The sequence below is a fragment of the Lethenteron reissneri genome, unplaced genomic scaffold (genome assembly GCF_015708825.2).
Source record: "Lethenteron reissneri isolate LAM-NWPU_2019-01 unplaced genomic scaffold, ASM1570882v1 scaffold_113, whole genome shotgun sequence".
In the NCBI taxonomy this organism is placed as follows: domain Eukaryota; kingdom Metazoa; phylum Chordata; class Hyperoartia; order Petromyzontiformes; family Petromyzontidae; genus Lethenteron; species Lethenteron reissneri.
In genome coordinates this window covers 103857-127542 of record NW_026890816.1, presented here as the reverse complement: position 1 = coordinate 127542, position 23686 = coordinate 103857, and the positions used below count along the sequence as shown (strand labels likewise).

The 23686-nt window shown below is 50.3% G+C and overlaps 1 pseudogene; it reads right to left on the bottom strand.

Moving 5' to 3' along the window:
- LOC133361534 (zinc finger protein 721-like) overlaps window positions 1–22460 on the bottom strand; it is a 42928-nt pseudogene extending 20468 nt beyond the window's left edge.
- Between the last annotated feature and the right edge of the window lie 1226 nt (window positions 22461–23686).

Below are 23686 nucleotides of genomic sequence, written 5' to 3'. Positions count from 1 at the left end.
GTGTGTATTAACATGCATAAATTATGATAATGTATGTAATTATATGCATAAATTATGATAATCTCGGAGATAATCGTAGTAATTTATGCAGATGCTTGCGATTATATTACTGTGTGCAGTTATGATAATTACGCTTAGTTTCGTTTATCCAGTTATATCAATCAGGATAACACGATTATCATCGATTAAACATTTACTGATTATCTTAGTGTGTTTGTTATTTTAGGTCTCCAGTTTCAGATCTCATCACAGGATACAGTTATCAAGAATAAGACAGTTTTGCATGGACTTGGATAGAAGCACTCGGACAGTTGGTGTTAAGCAATTTTAATTATAAACAAGCACATGACACTCTCTTATGCGAAAGCAGGTATACGTCAATAAATTCATGTAACTCGATTATGCAATTAACGAAAATGAATGACTAAAAATACTTCTTCATTGGCGAAATTATGCAGTTAACGAAAATGAATGACTAAAAATACTTCTTCATTGGCGAAATTATGCAGTTAACGAAAATGAATGACTAAAACATTTATTATTCATGTAACTCGACGGCAGCAACTGCTTTGCACGATCAGTTGATATTGAACGCACCACCTCGAAATGGCAACCCTTTTTGGAACGCAAAGATAATTTTTTTTTTAAAGTCTTATTCGTGTGCGTGCTGTGTGTGCGTTGTCCCCTCGTAATATTAATTGTGTCGTTAGCTTGTGTGGTGTAGGAGGATACAAACAGCGGCCAGAAGTTTTCTCTGGGTTGGGCATGGCCGCCGCGAGCCTCTCTTACGTGTCTCTGCTTGTGACGTCCGAGTCGTGCTGCTCTTGCGCTCTCTCTCTCTACTGGTAGATGACGAGTTGGCACGACGCTCGGTGACGCCCGGTGACGTCCGAGTCGTGTTGCTCTTGCGCTCTCTCTCTCTCTCCACTGCTGGATGACGAGTTGGCACGACGCTCGGTGACGCCCGGTGACGTCCGAGTCGTGTTGCTCTTGCGCTCTCTCTCTCTCCACTGCTGGATGACGAGTTGGCACGACGCTCGGTGACGCCCGGTGACGTCCGAGTTGTGCTGCTCTTGCGCTCTTTCTCTCTCCACTGCTGGATGACGAGTTGGCACGACGCTCGGTGACGCCCGGTGACGTCTTGTCTGTTTACACTGGTCTTTGGTAGGTGTGCCCTCAAACACACGGCGCATTCGATGGTGCTGTCCTCTTCCTCACAGCCGTTTGACCAGGCTTTCTCCACTGCTTCGCGCTCTCTGCTTTGCACACTTGGTCGACGCTTGGCGATCTCCGCCCTTTTACAGGTTGACTAGCTGTACTACCCGGCTTCGCCGGGGACTTGTATCCACCACGACCGGCCGCCTTTGTCTCCCCAGTGGCGATGTTAATACGCCACACCAGTTACTCGTTTTGAGGCAGAGTCCCTCCCTCACCATTCTCCCTCCCTCACCACTCACGCCCGGCCGCCTTTGTCTCCCCAGTGGCAATGTTAATACGCCACACCAGTTAATCGTTTGAGGCTGAGTCGACCTAGGGGAGGTTCAAATAATCGTCACCGGTGGTGGCCGTGAGCGGGAATCGAACTCGGTTCGCCGGGTTTGTAGCGCAGCGTAGCGTTAACCACTACACCCACCGCTCCTCACACACCACACACGCACAGACACACACACAGACACACACACAGACACACGCAGACACACACAGACAGACACACACACACACAGACAGCACGCTAACCACTACACTACCGCTCCCCACACACCACACACGCACACACACACAGACACACACACAGACACACACACAGACACACACACACAGACAGCACGCTAACCACTACACTACCGTTCCACCTACACAACACACGCGCGTGCGTCCATAGGTACACATACACGCGCTTGCTGCAGACACACACGACTGTGAGGGTGCGTACGACAGTAAACGACTGAAATATTAAAGCGGAAATGCTGCGCGAGGAACGCCTTAGAGCTGCAACACATTTGTGTAATGCGAGCGTAATCACACAAACACATACAAAGACATACACACACATACATGCACACACATACACACAAACACATACACACACACACAGAAAAACATACACACACATAGATACAAACACACATACATACACACAAACACATACACACACGTACATACACACATACATACAGACACGCAGACATACACATAAACACATAAAAAAACGGACATACATACACACACACATAAACACACACACATACATACACACATACATAGAGACACACAGACATACACATAAACACATACACACATAGACATGACCCGGCTTCGGCCGGGACTTGGATCCACCACGCCCGGCCGCCTTTGTCTCCCCAGTGGCGATGTGAAAACGCCACACCTGTTACTCGTTTTGAGGCTGAGTCCCTCCCTCGCCACTCTCCCTCCCTCGCCACTCTCCCTCCCTCACGACTCTGTAGAGGACGTGAAACTTTTATGAATTTACCTTAGATTCGCGTGGTGGGTGTCGAGGCCTAGCACCGTGCAGAGCCTCCCGCCTCGCCTGATTTTCCCACCCGGCTGACGCTGGGTACGGGTGCCGGTCCCCCCCCCCCCCCCACCCCTAGCGCTCGAACAATACTGAGTAATGGCTGTTATTTAATTAATTACGGAGCCTATGAAAGTGGCGAAGGCGTGGCTAGCCGTTGGCAGGGGCAACCGCCGTCCAATGAAACTGCAGACCTTGGCGAAGGCGTCGCTAGCCGTTGCCAGGTCCAATGAAAGCGGCGAAGGCGTCGCTAGCCGTTGGCAGGGGCAACCGGCTTCCAATGAAAGTGCGTATGGTCCGGAGACACAGACACACAGACAGACAGATTCACGATTTTATATATATAGATTGCTTGTCGTCACTCGTCACTCTCTCTGCTCCGTGCTTCCCTTGTTCGTGCAGCTGCCAGCTTCACTCGCACTTAACTTCGTTCTGCGAGAAGCGACACCGGATATCGGCATCGGTGTTTCGTGTCCTCACGACGCTCCGCCAGCCGGAGCACGGCTGAAACCCAGCCCCGACCCAGGTTGAACTCAGACTTCTGCGACTCGAACGACTCCTCCTCGTTCCATCACTTCTCGAGGCACAACCGCCCCAGCTCTCTTGCGAGCCCCCGTCGCAACGCTGCGTCGCAAGCCGAGTTGCGAGACTGAGCGTGACTTGGACAGATTGCTCTCAGGCGGTCACTCTCTGACCCCTCGTCGTCCCATCTCTCCTCGAGGCACGATCTGCCCCAACTCTCTTGCGAGCCCCGTCGCAACGCCGCGTCGCACGCCGAGTTGCGAGACTGAGCACGACTCAACCCAGACTGCTTGTTCGCTGTGTCTGTGCCTAACTCAAAACGTGACTCCCTTCTCTCTGCATTCCTTGCGAGCGGGCAACAAAAAAAAAACACAAACAAAGCGAGAAGAAGCAGACACCCCCGCGATCCCTCCTCGCGACCTTTCCTAACCCTCCAAGCATTCATGGACCATCTGTTTGTGCTGCGGGGAGACAAAGGTGGCCGTGCTTAACTCAAACACGCGAGCACCCTCTCCTCTCTCCGCGTCTCTTGCGAGAGAAAACAAACAATGTCAGCACAAACCCCCCCCCCCCCCCCGTGACCTTTTTGCTCCCTCCTTGCTTGTCAGACCCCGCTGGAAGACAAAGGTGGCTGAGGAGATGTTTGCAATACATTTATGTGGTCCTGTGTGTTACATTTATTCTTGAATTATATTTTATGAGTTCCTTCGGTCTCAGTATCGGGGTTATCATTCGTCTATGTTTAATGAATATTCTTAATGATCCTCGTCACATTATTATTTTGGGGCTTCGCCAAGTTTAGTTCTCCAGAGATTGGTGTTTTATTCTGAGTTATATTTTAATGTCCTGAGGTTAAGCGTAACTATGTTTCCACTTAAGCTTTCTGGAATTCGTACTCTTTAGTTTTTAGGAATGTCGTGTAGGTAGGAAACATATACTAATAATAAAACAATTATTGTTTGTTGGTTAATTATCTTTGTTAAGTTTCTACTTTTCGGTAAGGAAAACGTTAAGAAAACGCGAGTTGCAACCGTTATTTACTCTGCACCTTATCTGTACATCTCCAGATGTCTTGGGAGGCTAGTCCATACATCTTTTGTCCATCTGGATGTCTATGACCTTTCTGTGACCGAATTCTCAACATTTTAACCGCCCTCCATGTTTCATGGATTCCTGGTGTGCTTGTGAGGAGAAGTGAGTTGTTTTCATTGTTTAATAAAAAAAAAGATATATAGATAAAATAAAATATAATAAAAAAAACTGTTTTTTTTTTTGAATTGTTCTTAATAAAAAAAAGGGTATAGACACAACAGCGGACCGCCAACAAAAAGCACAACCCGCGGCAACCTCCCCACAAACCGCCAACACGAAGCGCAACTGCGGCATGGGCAAGAACCCCATCAGGGACCGCATAACCGTGACGCCCCCCCCACCCCCCACGAGAGCCGATAACACAGGCCAAACAATATACACAACCCCCCCGAATCTCACCTTACAAGGGAGAGTCGGCCTTTACCAGAACATAGCTCACGTGAGCCGGTCCTCGACACTGGTCACCCCCGCCTTGGCAGGGTTTTGCATTCCTTGGGATTCCGAGGAATGGGAACAAAAAAACAATGGCCTAAGGGCACGGCCCGTCCCTGAAATCCGCAGTAGCATAAAAATCAGATCCAGCCCCTGACACTTTGCACACGGCAGTCACGGAAAGCAACATGGAGCTTGGGAAGATGTTGCCGGCAGGTTGGAGTGCTACGGTGGCGCTGCCGGCACCCTGCTGACACCCCGGCCAAGCCTCCACTTTGGGCCAATGCTGGCGGGCCTCGTGGCCCTGAATTTCCCAGGCCACCTTCAAGGACGTGATCCCCCAAGCCTTCCGATCCCCGACTCCCGCGCCAGCAGCCTTTCCACCGCCAAGGAGTCGATCGCCATCTCACCCGTCTGGGGGTACGCTGTCTGCCCCAGCACCAGCAGCGCCTCCCGGAAAGTGAAGGGTGTCTCGGCTTCCCCTCGCTTCCACTGGAGAAATCTCGTGCGGGCATCGCACGGGAGGCCAAAAATATCCCCTTGCAGCGCCATTAACTCTGCCGCCCCTCCAGCGCTGTCCCGCGCTTTTCGCAAAATAGCTCCCGCCAGCCATGCCAAGCCCTCCACGGGCAAAATGGCACCCACCACATGCGCGGTCTCCGGCCCAGGCTCCTCTGCTCTCTCACAGAGACGAGGATCGCTGTCAGGGTCCCTTCGTGACTCCTTTACACGCCGCTGGCTGTGGAGCGACTCCCACACTTCCCCGCGCTCCCCTCAACACGGTGGTCCTCGGCCATGCCGCGTGCTCAGCGCATGACCGCAAAGGATCGGGCTCCTCTCTCGCCAATTTTACGCCACTCTCCCGCCGATCCGCAGCCGCTCTCTCTCCGCCAATGGGCTTCATAACCAGTTCCCGTGGCTGCCGGAGAGATTAATGTTTCGCCATTCCCATCCTCCGATGACACTATAGGTGTATTTTCTTCACCCCACTCCTAACACCAGTTGTAGTGTCATCATTGCGGGAGACAAGGTTTCTAAGGGGGCACCTTTATTAATACCTTCACAGGTTTGCCATCGCACTCCCTCGTCGTCAAACCTAGCATAAACACAACCCTGACCGTGTAACACCAATGGCGCTGACCGAGACAGCCAAAAACTATCCAGCGAAGCCGGCATTGACAAAGGCAGCGAAGATGACAGCCACAAGGAGATGAGCCCACTCCCAAAACTGACAGCCCTGAGCTCATACTCTCAGCTGCTTTTATGCTACCCAGTGTGGCCTGGCTCCGCCCTGGCCGCGCCTCCCTTCTCGAACCCACTAGCAGGTTCCAGGAGCTTCCAGATGGGGTCTTCCGTGACCCTTGCCCCAGTTCTTCTTCCCTGCCGACACACCGGTGTATATGCTCACTGGCGTGTGTACTATTTGTCGACCGCAGTTGCCGTTGCTGGACAACAATCGGCGTTATAACACTACACTAGTACAGCACACCGGTGTGTTGGAGAACAAATCGCGTAGTGGCGGGTTTCACTAAACATTTAAATTAATGCGATCTAATTATGGGGAATTAAGCTCCACATTAATGCAAATATTATCATAATATAGTGAATGCTTGGGTGCTTATTGGCTCTTACTCCTGGTTAGAGATCTACCCAACCCATATGTCCACAAATACTGGCTGCTCTTACTCTGCAGGTTGAACCTAGGAATTGAGTGTGCAACTTCACGTTATTTTAATTAAAGGCATGTGACAAAGGTGAATCTATTGGAGCTTCATTGTCTCAAGCTTACACATCTACCGGGTCTCCATTTGACTTTGTATTGTCTAAGAAGTCCACCCACACCTCCACTTCCACAAACTCCTGGGAGTTGCCTCGCTCTGCCTCACAGTCAGAATTCTCCTCCTGCTTCACGTTGCCTCCATCGATGTGAAGGTCCGATTTTGGAGTTGAATCTTCATATTCACATTTTACCATCGCTTCTTCGCTCTTCACCATCACTTCTTCACATTTCACCTCGTCAAAATCCACCTTGATACATTTCATTGCGTCCAAGCTGGAATTAAATTCAGGTTCTTTTTTCAGCAGGGATGAGCTCATTGCAGCACTTGGACTTGCACAAGCCGATTTCAGACTCCGCTCCTTGGGGATCTTCTGATGCCTGTGTGTTCTGTGGTGTCTTTGAAGATGTGATGACCATGCAAATGCCTTCCCACACACAGTGCACTTAAAGGGTTTCTCCCCTGTGTGCATTCTCTGGTGTCTTTTAAGATTTGATGACTCTGTAAATGCCTTCTCACACATAGTGCACTTGAAGGGTTTCTCTCCGGTGTGTATTTTCTGGAGGTCGTGAAGATTTGATAATGTTGCAAATGCGCTTCCACACACAGTACACTGAAGGGGTTCTCCCCTGTATGCGTTCTCTGGTGTGTTTTTAGATGTGATGACTCTGTAACTGCCTTCTCACACACAGTGCATTTGAAGGGTTTCTCCCCTGTGTGTGTTCCCTGGTGGCTCTGAAGATTTGATGACTGTGCAAATGCCTTCTCACACATAGTGCACTTGAAGGGTTTCTCTCCTGTGTGCGTTCTCTGGTGACTCTGAAGATTTGATGACTTTGCAAATGCCTTCTCACACATAGTGCACTTGAAGGGGTTCTCTCCTGTGTGCGTTCTCTGGTGTTTTTTAAGATGCGATGATCGTGTATATGCCTTCTCACACACAGTGCACTTGAAGGGTTTCTCTCCTGTGTGTGTTCTCTGGTGGTCGTGAAGAGTTGATGACTCTGTAAATGCCTTCTCACACATAGTGCACTTGAAGGGTTTCTCTCCTGTGTGCGTTCTCTGGTGACTCTGAAGATGTGATGACTTTGCAAATGCCTTCTCACACACAGTGCACTTGAATGGTTTCTCTCCAGTGTGTGTTCTCTGGTGTTTTTTAAGATATGATGACTCTGTAAATGCCTTCTCACACATAGTGCACTTGAAGGGTTTCTCTCCTGTGTGCGTTCTCTGGTGACTCTGAAGATTTGATGACTTTGCAAATGCCTTTTCACACATAGTGCACTTGAAGGGTTTCTCTCCTGTGTGCGTTCTCTGGTGTTTTTTAAGATGCGATGATCGTGCAAATGCCTTCTCACACACAGTGCACTTGAAGGGTTTCTCTCCTGTGTGCGTTCTCTGGTGATAGTGAAGAGTTGATGACTCTGTAAATGCCTTCTCACACGTAGTGCACTTGAAGGGTTTCTCTCCTGTGTGCGTTCTCTGGTGGTAGTGAAGAGTTGATGACTCTGTAAATGCCTTCTCACACATAGTGCACTTGAAGGGTTTCTCTCCGGTGTGTATTCTCTGGTGTCTTTGAAGATTTGATGACTTTGCAAATGCCTTCTCACACATAGTGCACTTGAAGGGTTTCTCTCCTGTGTGTGTTCTCTGGTGGTCGTGAAGAGTTGTTGACTCTGTAAATGCCTTCTCACACATAGTGCACCTGAAGGGTTTCTGTCCTGTGTGTGTTCTTTCGTGGTCGTGAAGATGTGATGACCGTGCAAATACCTTCCCACACACACTGCAATTGAAGGGTTTATCTCCTGTGTGTGTTCTCTGGTGTTTTTTAAGATGTGATGACTCTGTAAATGCCTTCTCACACATAGTGCACTTGAAGGGGTTCTCTCCTGTGTGCGTTCTCTGGTGACTCTGAAGATGTGATGACTTTGCAAATGCCTTCTCACACACAGTGCACTTGAATGGTTTCTCTCCAGTGTGTGTTCTCTGGTGTTTTTTAAGATGTGATGACTCTGTAAATGCCTTCTCACACATAGTGCACTTGAAGGGTTTCTCTCCTGTGTGCGTTCTCTGGTGACTCTGAAGATTTGATGACTTTGCAAATGCCTTTTCACACATAGTGCACTTGAAGGGTTTCTCTTCTGTGTGCGTTCTCTGGTGTTTTTTAAGATGCGATGATCGTGCAAATGCCTTCTCACACACAGTGCACTTGAAGGGTTTCTCTCCTGTGTGCGTTCTCTGGTGGTAGTGAAGAGTTGATGACTCTGTAAATGCCTTCTCACACGTAGTGCACTTGAAGGGTTTCTCTCCGGTGTGTATTCTCTGGTGACTTTGAAGATTTGATGACTTTGCAAATGCCTTATCACACATAGTGCACTTGAAGGGTTTCTCTCCTGTGTGTGTTCTCTGGTGGTCGTGAAGAGTTGATGACTCTGTAAATGCCTTCTCACACATAGTGCACTTGAAGGGTTTCTCTCCTGTGTGTGTTCTTTCGTGGTCGTGAAGATGTGATGACCGTGCAAATACCTTCCCACACACACTGCACTTGAAGGGTTTATCTCCTGTGTGTATTCTCTGATGGGTCTGAAGATTTGAAAACGTTGCAAATGCCTTCTCACACACAGTGCACTTGAAGGGTTTATCTTCTGTGTGTGTTCTCTGGTGGTGCTTAACATTTGATAACGTTGCAAATGCCTTCTCACACACACTGCACTTGAAGGGTTTCTCTCCTGTGTGCATTCTCTGGTGTGTTTTCAGATGTGATAACGTTGAAAATGCCTTCTCACACACAGTGCACTTAACGGGGTTCTCTCCTGTGTGTGTTCTCTGGTGTTTCTTAAGATCTTTTGACTTTGCAAATGCCTTTTCACACACAAAGCACTTGAAGGGTTTCTCTCCCGTGGGTGTTATTTGGTGTGTTTGAAGATATGATGACTTTGCAAATGCTTTATCGCACAAAAGGCACCTGAAGGGTTTCTCTCCCCTGTGTGTTTTCTGGTGTCGTTTCAGAGGAGATGAACCTGAAAATACCTTTACACACAAACTGCACTTGAAAGGTTTCTCTTCCGTGTGTGTTCTCTGGTGGATCTGAAGAGTTGATGACTGTGCATATGCCTTGTTACACACAGTGCACTTGAATGGTTTCTCTCCTGTGTGAGTTATCTGGTGCTGTGTCAAACTTCCAGTACGATCCGTGCTGTCTGCATACTGGTCGCATTGTTTCCTTCTTGTACCGAGCTGCGCCGAGTCCCTTTGCTCCATCAGACCAATTCTGCAGAGGAAGAGTCAGAGGAAGCGTCAGCTGCAGACAGAAAAACATATCCACACCATCTACGTCAATATCAAGGCACAGAGTAATGCATATACACAGTCACACATGACATACACATCTATACTTGTTTTATTATGTTTTATTTTTATTATTTTATTACTTCCCTTCTACGTGACTTTACCGAAAGAAACAAGAAGATGAATCCCTGCAGTCACGAAAGCTTTAAATCGAAACATCTATACTTATTCATATTTTCATGATATAGTGAAAATAATTCGCCAATTCATCACGCGGGCTGTTAAGGCACACAATGAGAGGGCCAATGGTCATAAATATGCCTGGATGCTCTAGTATCTTCAAAATGAATGTTTACCCAAAACTCCACGCACACAATTTCGGCTGTCTAGCTATGAAAGGAATATTTAAGAAAAATCCAGCTATAATAACAAAGTGTGTTGAAAATAATACTATTTGTATTATGCAGAAATTCATAAATTAATGTTCAGATGTGCTTAAATGCTCGGATGAATAGATCTAACTTCAGCTGCATACAGTGAGAGAGAAAAGTATTTGATCCCCTGCTGATTTTGTACGTTTGCCCACTGACAAAGAAATGAGCAGTCTATAATTTTAATGGTAGGTTTATTTGAACTCTGAAAGACAGAATAACAAAATCCAGAAAAATGTATGTAAATTTTTTTATAAATTGATTTGCATTCTAATGAGGGAAATAAGTATTTGACCCCTCTGCAAAACATGGCTTAGAACTTGGTGGCAAAACCCTTGTTGGAAATCACAGAGGTTAGACGTTTCTTGTAGTTAGCTACCAGGTTTGCACACATCTCAGGAGGGATTTTGTCCCACTCCTCTTTGCAGATCTTCTCTAAGTCATTAAGGTTTCGAGGCTGACGTTTGGCAACTCGAACCTTCAGCTCCCTCCACAGATTTTCTAAGGGATTAAGGTCTGGAGACTGGCTAGGCCACTCCAGGACCTTAATATGCTTCTTCTTGAGCCACTCTTTTGTTGCCTTGGCTGTGTGTTTTGGGTCATTGTCATGCTGGAATACCCATCCACGACCCATTTTCAATGCCCTGGCTGAGGGAAGGAGGTTCTCACCCTAGATTTGACGGTACATGCGGTGAAGTTGTCTTGTCCCTTGAGCAGAAAAACACCCCCAAAGCATAATGTTTCCACCTCCATGTTTGACCGTGGGGATGGTGTTCTTAGGGTCATAGGCAGCATTCCTCCTCCTGAGTTGATGCCAAAGAGCTCCATTTTGGTCTCATCTGACCACAACACTTTCACCCAGTTGTCCTCTGAATCATTCAGATGTTCATTGGCAAACTTCAGACGGGCATGTATATGTGCTTTCCTGAGCAGGGGGACCTTGCAGGCGCTGCAGGATTTCAGTCCTTCACGGCGTAGTGTGTTACCAACTGTTTTCTTGGTGATTATGGTCCCAGCTGCCTTGAGATCATTGACAAGATCCTCCCGTGGAGTTCTGGGCTGATTCATCACCGTTCTCATGATGATTGCAACTCCACGAGGTGAGATCTTGCATGGAGCCCCAGGCTGAGGGAGATTGACAGTTATTTTGTGTTTCTTCCATTTGCGAATAATCGCACCAACTGGTGTCACCTTGATAATTGGTTGTTTACCCTTCTATCTGGCAACAAAACGGACACCTTTTTACAAGGAGTCATGTTTGCATAGACCGCAATACCTGCAGTCATAATACAAACAAAAATCATAACTCTGATAATGTGCACTGTCCTTGAAGTTGATTGGTCCACACTGGAGACAGCTTTCCTTAGAGCCTAGTCTCACATGGGTTGGACCAGAAGACGCCAAAAGGCGCACAACTCAAAGACAATGCACCATCAGAGTATGAGAGGTCGGGGCAAGTCTTTTGTTTGTATTATGACTGCAGGTATTGCGGTCTATGCAAACATGACTCCTTGTAAAAAGGTGTCAGTTTTGTTGCCAGATAGAAGGGTAAACAACCAATTATCATATTTTTACTGGCAAATGAGGTTCCCATAGTGTTGTCACCTTCTCACCAAGCTGCTTGGCAATGGTTTTGTAGCCCATTCCAGCCTTGTGTAAGTCTACAATCTTGTCCGACATCCTTGGAGAGCTCTTTGGTCTTGGCCATGGTGGAGAGTTTGGAATCTGATTGATTGCTTCTGGCTCCCAGGTGTCTTTTATACAGGTGTAGGGGTGTTACGGAGGGGCTGTTATACAATGGGATCAGATGGGAAAGAAACACAGTGGGCGTGGCTATGTCGGTGCACGGGAAGGTGCTCCCAGCGACGTCCGCATCGGGCAGCCTGGGGGGCTGACTCAGAGCGGGGGGTTAAGGTATAAAAGGGGATGAGCCGGAGGGCTCAGGGAGAGATGTTGAAGCTAACAAGTGAAGACCGAAGATCGTCATAGATAGAGCCCTGGACTCCCCTGGATCGCCGCCCTTATCAGGGCCGAACAGGATCGAGCCAGTGGCGTGGTCCCGAGAGCCAGAGCCGGTGCTCTTGTAAGAGCTGGTCTGGGACTCCGGGTACCGTGTGCCCGACTTACCAGTGTCGGGCAAGCTAGCCTCCCCTAGCCCGTTAGTGGAGGACCCAGGGGTAGGCTAGGCGTAGCTAGAGAGTGTATCCCCAGTTAGACGGGTGAGGGGGCCGATACCCCCTCCAGTGTTGTATGTCAGTGCTGTACTGTACCGACACGGAATAAATACGTGTGCCTCCAACCCCGGTGTCAAGGTCTCCTGGAACACTATTACATCTGGTGTTAGAAGTGATCATCCACGAACATGGACACGCGACGGACAGCTCGTGCCAGGGTACCGGGGGCGGAGGACAACGCTGCAGAGGTTGAGCCCGAGATGGCTGAAGGCGACGCCGAGCATCCGGGGCCGGATACGTCCACACCGCAGCGTCTGGATGGAGGGGAGCCGTCAGCAGATGGACTGCGGCAGGCTCACGCGAGACTGGCGAAGCTGCTCTACGCTGCTGCCGCCACGCTCGACCAAATTACGCGGTTGGGGGCTGGTGGACCGCCACGGAGCGACAACAGCCAACGACCAGCACGGGTTCCCGCCATTTCGACGGAGCCGGAGTTTGATTCTCCCGCCATCGCCGCAGCAGCTGCAGAGGGCGTGGCCGGGCTGAGCCTCGCGTCCGACGTCGGCCGTACAGTGGCTGCAACATCATCGACAGCGGCCAGCGCGTCACCAGTGGTGCGACCGGCGATGCCACTCGTCGTTCACGCCGAAGCCGAAGCCGAGACGAGTGACGGGAGCAACGGGGGGCGACCTTCCACTGCGGCCGCTGCATTACACCAACATCTACCTCCCCTCAAAGAGTTTGTGGGCGAGGATGGAGACTGGGGCGGCTTCCAGCGGCGCTTCCTCGCACACCAGGAGATGGCGCAGTGGACCGATGCCGAAGCTCTCCGCGCGCTGCCGGCGCTGCTCGACAGCGATGCCCTCGCCACTCTCACCTCGGCGCCGAAAGACAAGCGCGCCACGCTGCAGATGGCACTTCAGTTGCTGGCTGCAGTCTACGGACCACCGTCTGACTGCAGACAGCTATTTTACGATCGTCAGCGGGGTGCAAAGGAGTCGCCCCTGGCGTATCGCACGAGTCTCCTGGCGCTTGCAAGAACGGCTTTCCCGCGAATGGACGACGAAGGAGTGGACGCCATGGTCACCGAAAAGACCCTCTTGCTGGCTGACGAATTGGACATCGTCGTCGTGGCGCAGGACGACGCTGAGATGTCTTCCCTCCGGGCCGCACAACACCTCCACGCCAACCTACTATCGCAGCGACGAAAGGCCAGCAAGGCGGCGACCGGCCGTGCTGTGGCTGCAGCCACCCTCCCGGCGGAGGAAATCTGCGCCATCGACCGTCAGCTGGAGTGGAGAGCGGGAGTACGGCCGGCTCGGGACGAACCGAGCCGCCTCGACCAGCAATCGTCATCGGCAGCGCTCCCGCGCTGCTACAAGTGCGGCCTCCGGGGTCATGTCGCCTCGGGATGCCGCTCTCCTCGGCAGCGCGGGGCGACGCATCGACAGGACGCCGCGCCTCCTCCCAAGCTCCAACATAACCCGGCGAGTCGCGGCACCCCTCATGTTTGGCCCACGCACACACCCGTCACACACTCACACACCGCAACGAACGGGGGGCCGAGATTGCACACCGTCGCGCCAACACGTACCACTGTGGGGACTAATATCCAACCCAGTCAGTGGTCCGTGTTGGCCCATCGCGTTGTGGCCGCGTCGGCGGGGTCGTCAGCCGTTGTGGGGCACATTGATGGGGTTGAGGTGCGCATCCTGGTCGATACGGGAGCATCGGCGACCATTATTTCGGAATTGATTTACAACATTCTTCCCGTTCAAAGCTGTCCTTTGCTGCCCGTTGATGTTCCGTTCTAAGCTGCTAACGGGGGCTCACTGGGCATCATTGGACAAATTCGAGCGCAAATTTGTATCGGAGATATCAAATTATCGGGCCCAATTTTTGTCTCCTCCTCGCTGGCGGTTCCGTGCCTGCTGGGGACGGACTTCCTGGGCAAAATGCCGATACGTATCTTAATCGACCAGGGCTGTATTGAGCTCCCGTCGGGCCGACGTATGGCATTTCTACCGTCTCCCTCTGCGGGTCGGACGGCGTTCGCAACGGTACCGGCGCTCGTTGACAGAACGGTACGCGTACCGCCGGGGGCCCAGATGCTGGTGCCTCTTAAATTACGTCGGCCTTTCGCTAAAGGGATTGGGGACCAGGGGGTTCTGCTGGGGCCATCTAGGGTCGGGGTTAGCGGACCTCATTTAATTCCGGCCTAGACCATCGCTAAAGGGGACGGGGACCCTTTCATCGCGGTCCTCAATGTGGGGCCGCGGACGGTGGTGGTTCCACAGGGGACCGTGCTTGCTCACGCAACGCCGGTGCCCTGTGAGGAGCCCGTCGTAAATCACGTGAGCGCTGCCCATCTGCCGCGACCATATACGGACAGTGATGAGGGGTGGCTCGAGGCGCTTTGTGCGGGATCGACGGACCTGTCGGACTTAAGAGCGTCAAAAGCTTAAGACATTGCTGCGTGAATTTTCCGACGTTTTCAGTCGGAACAAATACGATCTGGGCTGTACTCATCTGCTGCGTCACCATATTGATACGGGTGACAGCGCGCCAATTCGCCAGAATCCTTTTCAGTTAAGTCCCGCCGAAAAGGACCATGTCAAATCGGCCGTTGATGACATGTTAGCCGCCGACATAATTTCTCCTTCTACCAGCCCTTGGGGAGCGCCGATTGTCTTAGTTAAAAAACATGACGGCTCGTTGCGATTTTGCGTCGATTTTCGTCGCCTCAACAAAATTTCGGTTGCCGACGCATACCCGCTCCCACGGATGGACGAATCGCTTGATGCCTTGGCGGAGGCGCAATTCTTCTCCACATTGGATTTGCTTTCGGGATTCTGGCAGCTTCCTCTGGACGATGATTCGAAACCCAAAACTGCATTCCGTACACCGCACGGCCTGTTCCAATTCAACCGGTTGCCGATGGGACTCCACTCAGCGCCGGCAACTTTCCAGCGATTAATGGAATTGGTTTTGGCTGGGTTACAATGGGACTCGTGCTTGATTTATTTGGATGACGTTATCGTCTTTAGCAAAACATTCGACGAACATCTCCAGAGGTTGCGGGCGGTTTTCCTCAAAATGCGGGCTGCTAATTTGAAATTTAAACCCCAAAAATGTCATTTGTTACGCGAATCCGTGCGTTATTTGGGACATATCGTCAGACGCTCAGGTATTGCTACCAATCCCGCCAAAACGCAGTGTGTCAGCTCCTGGCCGACTCCCACCTCTGTGGGAGAGGTCAGGAGTTTCGTTGGTTTCGCGTCGTATTACCGACGGTTTGTCGCGGATTTTGCAACGATCGCAAAGCCCCTACACGCTTTGACATCAAAGGGGGTCCGGTTCCACTGGGGCCAGGAGGAAGCTGCCTTCCGATCCCTCCGGGACGCGTTGGTTAAGGCTCCTCCCTTGGTTTACCCTGATTTTTCCACACCCTTTTTGCTCGACACGGACGCGAGCAACACGGGTATTGGGGGCGTGCTTTCGCAGGTGGTTGACGGCGTGGAACGGGTAGTCGCGTACGGTAGTCGGGTGTTGTCTCCAGCGGAGCAAAGGTATTGTGTCACCCGTCGGGAACTGTTGGCAATTGTTAACTTCATCCAACAGTATCGCCCATATCTGTACGGTCGGCATTTCACCGTCCGCACAGATCATGCGGCACTACAGTACGCCCTGCGAGTTCAACAACCATCAGGACAATTGTCTCGATGGTTGGAGATTCTCCAGGACTTCGATTTCGAAACTACGTACCGTAAGGGCGTTCGCCACACAAATGCGGACGCTCTGTCACGGATGCCAACCACCTCCGAATGCGCATGCCTCCTGGGGTCGGGACGTTGCAGGCCTCCGAGTGAAATGTCCGTTCCGGTCTTGGCGGCCGCCGCTGACGCAACGTCGATGACGGATTCAATTGCACAAGAGGGAAAAGATTCCCTCTTGGGGTTGACTGTTGCTGAATGGGGGCGCCTCCAGATGGAGAATACCTCCCTCCTCGCGTTGCGTCGTCGCGTCAGAAGTGCTGGGCGGGGGAGGGCTGATGTCGACTCATGGGAGATGGTCCAGGGTCTGTTAATGCATTGGGACGGGAGATCCCATCAACACCGGCTGGTGGTCCTTTCTGGGTTGCGGGGTAAGGTGGTGTGGGCCGCTCATGAGCGCCTCCTCCACCTGGGGACTCAAAAAACCCTCGCCATGCTCCAGCTAGATTTTTTTTGGCCGGGCATGACAAGGGATGTCGGGGATCTGTTGGGATCATGTCCTCGGTGTGCGCAACGTAAACCACCAGCACGGGAGTCTAACCCGCCTTTGCAATCCATCAAGGTTTCCAGGGTCAACGAGCTTGTCGCGCTTGATATTCTGGGCCCATTCCCCGCTACCCCCAGGGGCAACAGATACCTATTGACCGGGGTGGAATATTTTACGCGCTGGCCTATGGCCTGGCCCCTTGCCAACCAGTCGGCAGCAGCCATCGCGGAGGCCTTTGTCCAGGGATACGTCCTGGACAAAGGTGCTCCGGAGCGGCTGCTGACCGACCAGGGCAAAATTTTTTCTGGTAAACTTCTCCAAGAAGTCTGTGAGCTCCTGGGCACAAAAAAATTCGTACCCCCCCATATCATCCGCAAACTGACGGGATGGTCGAGCGTCTGCATCGAACCATCACGTCGATGCTGTCCCAACAGGTCTCGGACTCACAGACCGATTGGGACCTTCAAATTCAAGGGGTCTTGGCAGCATATAGAATGGCTCCCCATGCGGCAATGGGATTTTCACCCTTCTTCTTGATGTACGGCCGCGAACCTGACCCGCCTGTTCAGACCCAGCTGCAGATCTCCGCGCCGCGGGGTAAAACTAAATTGGCCGACCACGTTAAATTCAATATTGCTAAATTAACAGAGGCACGGGAGGCTGCGGCTCAGGCTGGGTCGGGCGCACGTACTGCAGTGGAAACCGGGTGACAAGGCATGGTTACACTGTCCACAGGTACCGCTTGCAACCTCCTCTAAACTGGTGCGGCCGTGGCGGGGCCCTGTGGAGGTGGTTCAGGTTTTGCGGCCTCAGTGTGTATGCATCAAATGGGGGAAGCGGCGGTGGTTTGTGCACCCCTCCAGATTGAAACCGTTCGTTGCGGTCCGAGTTCCCACTTCACACACGCGTGGCCAGACATGTGGGGGGTCAACCGACTCACAGGGTCCGTCTCCGCTGCTCTCACCTAACGTGCTGCCGGCTGTCCCGCCCCCAGGTGCACCGGGAGTGACGGGCTCACGCCCGACAACCCCTCCTGGGGATGCCGAGGGTCACGCGGCAACGGAAAGTGACTCACTCGGACACGGACGGTTGCCACCCAACAGCCCGCCATCCGGGGCTGCCCCGTGTGACGGGCCTGCTGCAAGAACACGCGCGAAAATGCGCAGACTTTTGTGATGCCGGAGGATTGTACATATGTTGTGTTCACTGTGTGTTGTGTGTGTGGTGTGGTTTCCTGCAAATTGGATTGTATATATGTTGTGTTCATTGTGTGTTGTGTGTGTGGTGTGGTTTCCTGCAAATCGTATATGGGGTGCTCTTACGGAATTCGTATTTATTCGGGGGGGGGGGGTGCGTCGGGTTATTTCTCTTCTTGCTGTTGTGGTTCTTGTTGGTGTTCTTGTTGCTGTTATTGTTGAAAAAATTGTGAGGCACACGCGGGTTCAAGGGGTAAATACACTTTTATTGTTGGTTGTTGCAGCCGGGACGGCTGCGAGCTGTACAGGGGGGGGGTGATGTAGGGGTGTTACGGAGGAGCTGTTATACAATGGGATCAGATGGGAAAGAAACACAGTGGGCGTGGCTATGTCGGTGCACGGGAAGGTGCTCCCAGCGACGTCCGCATCGGGCAGCCTGGGGGGCTGACTCGGAGCGGGGGTTTTGGTATAAAAGGGGATGAGCCGGAGGGCTCAGGGAGAGATGTTGAAGCTAACCAGTGAAGACCGAAGATCGTCATAGATAGAGCCCTGGACTCCCCTGGATCGCCGCCCTTATCAGGGCCGAACAGGATCGAGCCAGTGGCGTGGTCCCGAGAGCCAGAGCCGGTGCTCTTGTAAGAGCTGGTCTGGGACTCCGGGTACCGTGTGCCCGACTTACCAGTGTCGGGCAAGCTAGCCTCCCCTAGCCCATTAGTGGAGGACCCAGGGGTAGGCTAGGCGTAGCTAGAGAGTGTATCCCCAGTTAGACGGGTGAGGGGGCCGATACCCCCTCCAGTGTTGTATGTCAGTGCTGTACTGTACCGACACGAAATATATACGTGTGCCTCCAACCCCGGTGTCAAGGTCTCCTGGAACACTATTACACAGGTAACAAGCTGAGATTAGGAGCACTCCCTTTAAGAGTGTGCTCCTAATCTCAGCTCGTTACCTGTATAAAAAACACCTGGGAGCCAGAAATCTTTCTGATTGAGAGGGGGGTCAAATACTTATTTCCCTCATTAAAATGCAAATCAATTTATACAAATTTTGACATACGTTTTTCTGGATTTTGTTGTTATTCTGTCTCTCACTGTTCAAATAAACCTACTCTTAAAACTATAGACTGATGATTTCTTTGTCAGTGGGCAAACGTACAAAATCAGCAGGGGATCAAATACTTTTTTCCCTCACTGTACATGACATCATAACAACAGTCAGGACCACTGAATGGGTTCCGCAGGATTGGAAGGATGCCCTGGTGGTTCCCCTCTTTAAGAAGGGGGTCCGCACAGACTGTAACAACTACAGGGGCATCTCACTCCTCAGTGTGCCAGGGAAGGTCCTGGCAAGGATTATTCAACATCGCCTTGCTAGGCACGCCGAGGAGAGGCTTGCAGAGCACCAATGCGGTTTCAGGAAAGGGCGGTCCTGCACAGATGCCATATTTTCTGTCAGTCTGCTACAGCAGAGGTGTAGGTAATTCCAACAAGACCTACATCTCTGCTTTATTGACCTGGTCAAGGCCTATGATACCATCAGTAGGCCTGGGCTCTGGGTTGTTTTTCGTGATTTCGGAGTCCCTGACCCTCTGCTCACGATCATTAAGGACCTTCATGATGGTGAGCGGGCCCGGGTAAAACTAGAAGAATCACAGCTGTGTTCGTTAGTTTCTGAAAACGCTTGTCCTGGTGAGGGTCGTGGTGGCAGCATGCTGAGTAGGGTGGTCCAGGTCTTCCTTTCCCTGGTGACAGACTCTAGCTCATCCTGGGGAATTCCAAAGTGTTCCCAGGCCAGCCCAGCGACATAGTCTTGGGCAAGCCCCGGGGTCTTCGCCCAGTGGGACGTGTCTGGTAGAGTTCCAGGGGGAGTCTATTGGGGGGCATTCTTATATTCTATATTGATATCACCCATAGAGCCAGGCCCAGGGGTTGTGTTCACAAAACAAGCGCCTCGTGGCTGTGTGACCCAAGCAACTCAGTCAGGCCAACTCGAATTAGCCAAGTGGTGCCATCCTGTGTGTCGAACATCCACAGGATGAAGGGTGAGGGACGGGTGCGATGCCAGTATGGCAGGGAGAGGGATGGTCTCAGATGGACTAGACATTGGCGATAGACACTCAAAGCTTTGTTCGGAGCAAAAGTCCAGGCACATTCCACACAGTGTTACAGTCTAATGAAATAATGCTGCTCAACTAATTTTATATGAGACTTTGGCTGCCAAACCAGAGCTGGTCGTGAACACATTAACCAGGTATGGGAGCTCCTCCACCACTTGTAGAGTTGAGCAGGTGCAGTGTTGTACGACATGAAATTCCCAGGCAGGTCATTTATTTTTGTGGAACATTTGCAAAGCCCCATTTCATGATGGAATTATCAAGGCACAGAACAAGATTCCCTAATTCCATCTCACTAAGTAGCGATCTTTTAACTATAACCAGGCATTGATTAGCGTATCATTGTAACCGCAACAAATGCAATGGTTTGTATATGACTTTTGGGAGCTTCTCAAACTACATAGTTATTGAATATGCTATGTAATGTAATGCATGGGGCCAGAGTGAATTTCTGTCACAAGCCATGTTGAACAGGAAATGGCTCGGAATCCTGGTCACGCAGCGTTAGACCATCTTGCCCAAAATCAAACAAATCCTCAAATGTGAGCAGAGGCATAGATATGAATACAAATAACAACCCAAATCCCCAAGCCTCTTAATAGTACTATAGGCCTTAATTTAATTAAGAATGCAGAGATTTAGTTTATGTTGAAAATTCGTAAGCCTCTGCTGTAGTCAATAGACAGAAAATACAGCAGCCCCTAGGTTACCATGGATGTTACATTCTTGGAAATTGCCACTCGAAAGCTAAAAGCGCGACATTCAATACTTAAGCCTTACCTAAGTAATGGCGTTAAGTAAACGTCAACTAAATTTAAGTATTGTACTGTATTCCAAATAAATTATACAATTGAAATAAAGAAGACACCGTATACAAAAAGTATTCCAAGACGAAAAATTGTATAGTATAAATCTATGAAGATAAAGCAGACTTTGCGCTTGTGTAGCTTTTTTGTGAACCAAATTGCGCCAACACACCCCAAACTTTCCACGCACACTCACGGGTGAGTTAGTGTGTTTTTGGCACAATTTTTTGCTTACCTTCTCACCTTCAACACCTATACCACCTGCACACCCCCCCCCCCCCACGGCTCCTCACCTCCCCCCTCGCTTTCTCTTGCCATGTGTTAAAGTCCGGGGCATTCTCAATACTTTCGGTTTGCCACACATGCAAACTCATTTTGACATTTTATCTACTACAATTCCACGCACTCACCATAACATAAGTGTCTCCACTGCACTGCTATATTTGTTCTCACAGATCTCCTTGCATGTCTGACAATACTAGACAGGCCCACCAGCATTGCAACAATGTCATCAACACCAAGATGCAAACCCTGCAAGGTGATGATGGCTACCATTTCCTACTCCGCCAAACTGACCCAGCAACAGGCTTGCCAAAAAAACATAAGATTTCCGCCATGGAGGTCTTTGCCTTCAGGATCATGATATGAAACGGCGGCTTCAATATCTTCTTGAGATGCAAAGAGCTCTTTCACCAATTTGCTGTCGACATGTATGCCAACATTTAAGCTTCATTCAATTAAACCCATCAGATGGGAATACATCCAACAATGTCTATCCTGAAACTCTCCAAGGGCAACGATTTAAAAGCTGCTCTAATTATTAAACAAACAAGCCCTGCGATTGTATAACACAACCGAAGAACCGTTACAAAAAACACATTTACCTACTTCATTGTCAGAAATCAATTATTCTAACAAAGCCAGCATGGCAAGACATTACTCATGTTTGATCAATATACTTTCAATGATGTTTGTGCGTGAGTGGGGAGCGGTAGTGCAACGCTTAGCATGCCGAGCTATAATCCCAGTGAGCCGATTTATATTTCCACACAGCCAAGCCACAGCATTTGGTTGTCGCCTGCTGAAGCTGGTTGTAATTACTGGCGAAACGTCGTACTCAGATTGTAAATGTTGTGGCTTGGCTCTCCAACACACAACCGGTGTAGTGCTGCACTAGTGACGAATTGGCCACGTGCTGTTTATGTGACAACCCCTTCCTAATTGGCTGTCGGGTTTACCAACACATTTCTATTTTTACGCGACCTAACCCAAACAAACCTGTATTAAGGACGTATATTTGGAGTTTGCGTGTCTCTCTCTCTCCCCGTGGTCGCGTGGATTTTCCTCCGGATCCTCAGGGTTTTCCCCTCCACATTTAGAGTCAACATCACCACGCGTTTAGAGTATTTGACCGACAGACATTTCCACACGTTGATAAGCCACTTTGTTGTGGGCAGGTCGCTTCTGAAAACAAGAGCGGTATAGCAGCTGAAGTGGGCTTGGCCTGGTAAGAGAAAAAAAACTGTTGAAATATTTAAAAGAAACAAAGTTTCAAAGTAGTGAGCCAGATGAAGACAAATTAAACTTAAGCAGAGAATTATAGCAAATGCAATTAGGCGAGGGCAGGAGGCAAGGCCCCGCATGGCTAGGCCCCGCGTTGTAATGTTCCAACCTGGACATCGATTCCATACGCGCTGCTACTCAATTGATATACCTACGAGAGAGAGACGGAGCGAGGCTCTACCTGGGTAAACAACAACAACAACCACCACAACAACAACCACCACGACAACAACAACCACCACGATGTCAACTTCTCACCTCGGATCTCAGTGAGCGCGCGCGCGGTGCAGCAGCTTCCGGATATGTCGTGACGTCACGCGGCAGCAGGAGGTGACATGACGTCACTAGCGGGGTTCATCACACAATCCCTCCCCCAACAAGCAGCTGTGTAATTGAATAAATTATGTTAATGAGCCGGGCCCACGTGGGGTGATTGGGCTTGGCTACTGAACCCGTCGCAATGAAATAGCGACGGTTTTCATGAATAAATTATGTTAATAAACCGCCAGTCAAAAGCGCGTTGGAGGGAGTGGGATTGAATATCTTGGTGACATGACGTCACTAGCGGGGAACAGCTTTCCCTGGCGTCTCACGCCGACGAGTTAATGAGCGGTGACGTCAGTGTGTGTGTGTAAACTGTGTGTGTGTACACTGTGTGTGTGTACAAACTGTGTGTGTGTACAAACTGTGTGTGTGTACAAACTGTGTGTGTGTACAAACTGTGTGTGTGTACCCTGTGCGTGTACAAACTGTGTGTGTGTACCCTGTGCGTGTACACTGTGTGTGTACAAACTGTGTGTGTACAAACTGTGTGTGTACACTGTGTGTGTACAAACTGTGTGTGTGTACCCTGTGCGTGTACACTGTGTGTGTGTACACTGTGTGTTGGCACAGTCGGGGGTACAGGTGGTGCATCGGCCAGTCAACTGAGTCAGTCGACCCATGGCACCTGGGTCTACCCCGTGCACATAGCTTGGCACAAGCGCCATGGTGACGTGACCGCCACTTAGTGGCGAATGGCGGTTGTTATTGAAACTGTGTGTCCGGCAAAACAAGAGATGGCACCTCAGCCAGCCATCTCATTGAGTAGCCATTACCAGATCATCAGCAGATGCAACAGGGCTGACCAGCAGGGAACAATCCCTTAACTATAACCAGTCATCGATAAGCATATTATTTTTAACCGCGACGAATGCAATTTATTTATACGGCCATTGTGAGCTTCTCAAACTACGTAATTATTGAAGATGCTATGTGATGTAATGCATTGGGCCAGAGTGAATTTCTGTCACAAGCCGAGTTGAACAGGAAATGGTTCCAACTCCTGGTCACGCACCTTTAGATGGGCCTGCCAAAAATCATAAAAATCCTCAACGAATGTGAGCAGAGGCAGAGACATCGAAATCAAGGAACCCAAAGCACCAAGCCTTTTTAGGGTATAATAGGCCTTAATTACATCAAGAAAGCAGAGATCTATTTTCTAGTAAAACACCCGTAC